We start from the raw sequence: 2,461 nt of genomic DNA, 5'->3' as shown, positions 1-2,461 counted from the left end.
CAGACATCACAGAGACTGCATCCATGTTTTATACAGTCTCAGGTTTGACACCACAGATACGGTTTCTAACCAGCACCACAAGAAAAGTTTAGACATTTTGTACCAGAGAAAATAAAGGGGAAGTGAGTAAGTGACCACGTATACATTTATATAAGCCTCTGAGTTTCACAGTCAGTCGGTGTCTTTATCAGCTCTGCTGCAGTTTGATCATTTGAACAAGAAGAAAGTTTAATCAGCTCATTAAAAACCTAAGGATGGCACTTTGGGACAAAAAGGTTCCCTGGGGCTTCCTGTTAATGCTGACTGGTAAGACATGGACTTTATGTTACGTTAATGTTTTCTGAAACGCTACACATCTTTACTGATATTTTTCCCATCAAACTGATCAAATCCAGAAACAAGATCATGCAGCTCTGAAACTGTTCTTCTGTTTTCTGTTTCATTGCTGGACGACACTTTAACTGTCTCTCTCTGCATCTTCTAACTCAGCCGTCATCACTGCGCTGTGTTGTTCCAGGTGCTGTGGGTCAGAGTGTGAACTATACAGCTCCTGTTTGTGCTGTCATGTCACAGCTAAAAGGATCTACTGCCTGTTCCAGTCTCACCCAGTCAAATATCTAAACACAGACTGGATGCTTCTGCTGGTACAAGAACCAGTATTATTACCAACAAAACTACTACGGCTAATAAAATAAAGCATATGTGGTTAAAGTGCCGTCAAATCAAAATTATTCATTATTGCCGGTTATTTTCTCCATGACTTGTTTTGTCCACAAAATGTCAGAAAATAGTGAAAAACTCTTCACCAGAGTTCAAACTGACGTCTAATCATCTTTTGTTTCGTACGACCGACAAACAAAAACCAACGTTATCCAGTTTCCTGTTGTGGAAGACCACAAAAAGCAGCACATTCAGAGTCTGAGAAGAGGAGACAGAGAGCTGAGAAGAGGTGAAACCGTCACTCTGTACTGCACTGCACTCTGTACCTTCCACCAACTGGAGGTCACCTGGTTCAGAGATGGCCACGCCCTCTCAGAGTCTGGCCCCGCCCTCCAGCTCGGCCCCCTGACTGCAGAGGATTCTGGGAACTACACCTGTGGTTTGAAGACGAACTTCAGCAGCCTCTCCCTGCCGTACAGCCTGCAGGTGAAGGAGGAAGGTTTGTTTGCTCAGTTTTTATCTGGTGAAATGAAATTAATTATTTACAGTTACTGAACACAGAAACTCAGGACTCTCCTGGATCACACAGCTTCGTGTTCTGACCACCAGTCTGAATGATTTACATTTAGTTTGGTGGACAGGTCTAAATGCTACAATACCCATCAGCCTCAGCTGCTGTTGCTAAAGAGAGGCAGACTGTCAGAGCTGTAGTGAATTCAGTGAATGCCAAATGCTTCGTAGTTGAACTAAACGCATCACCACGTTTACTGAACTCGTCATTTAAGATGCAGATTGTGTTTTCAGTTTTCTCAACCCCCCACCACAAGCACAGGTAGCAGAATGAGGTGCTCATTGTCCTCATCTACTCCGCTTCCTAATTTTGCTGTACGTTATACATCGGCCTTGTGAGTGTAGGTATCTGCATATCGGATAATCTCAATTAGTCCATCCATCACTACAAATAACCACACGTGCGTTCGATTGCCGTGTTTCTGGACTTTGTGTGTGAAGCAAATAATTGAGCTTTATCAAGTCCAGTGTTGAGAACAGCAAAGGTCCAGCAGCGTGGCACCGATACGACGATGAAACGCGCTGAGCACCAAAGCACACAGCAGGAAACAGGACGGCGGTCCGTTATTTCTTCAGCAAAGCAAGAAATCCCAACGTTAAAGCTCAGGTTACAACAACACAGTTATAAACCGCTCTCTGCCCAGACAACAAGTCCTCTCAGGCTCAGATCCTGATGGGCACGGCGCCGTCGCCGGGTTCAACAGCACTGCTGATCCTCGGAGCAGCTGAGGAAACAGCCAGATGTTAAAATGACAAACGTCAGAGCAGAATTATCGTCGTTGATTAAGGTTAAATCTGATCACAAAAGTAAACGTGTGTGTTGTTGGTTTGTGAGTCTGATCTGGACCTAAGAGGCTCCACTCTGGAACACCAGCCAGAGGGTTTCTGTAGTTCAATAAGTTCAGCTGATCAGTGTAATATCTGTGACTCAGGACCTTCAGGATCTGGATCGAGTAGCGGATGGAAAATAAAGTGTGTCTGATTTAGTGTCTACAGCTGTTTTTCTTCATGTGTCAGACACATATTTAATCAACATATATGAAAACATAAAAATCCAAGCGTGAATTGCGCAACAAGAATAAAGTTTGTTGTTATTAATATTATTTAAGACAGAGAAGTTCAGAGAGTGAGCCCCATGGTCTTTCCTGTGGCGCCCCCCTCAGGACAAACTCTGAATCACAGCTCCACTCCTGCTGAGCCTCCTCAGAGTGACCTCAGTGAGGCTGTGACT

At 44.2% G+C, this 2,461-nt stretch overlaps 1 long non-coding RNA gene across 1 annotated transcript in view; it reads right to left on the bottom strand.

The window, feature by feature from the left end:
* Positions 1–2,295: 2,295 nt before the first annotated feature.
* Positions 2,296–2,461, bottom strand: part of LOC123966779 — a 729-nt gene continuing 563 nt past the window's right edge. Inside the window, exon 2 of the long non-coding RNA XR_006824066.1 lies at positions 2,296–2,443. This is a non-coding gene — a long non-coding RNA (uncharacterized LOC123966779). The remainder of the gene's footprint in view (positions 2,444–2,461) is intronic.

Source organism: Micropterus dolomieu, unplaced genomic scaffold, assembly GCF_021292245.1.
Source record: "Micropterus dolomieu isolate WLL.071019.BEF.003 ecotype Adirondacks unplaced genomic scaffold, ASM2129224v1 contig_14208, whole genome shotgun sequence".
Taxonomy (NCBI): domain Eukaryota; kingdom Metazoa; phylum Chordata; class Actinopteri; order Centrarchiformes; family Centrarchidae; genus Micropterus; species Micropterus dolomieu.
The sequence above is the reverse complement of the archived record's forward strand: the minus strand, read 5'-3'. Positions and strand labels throughout refer to the sequence as shown.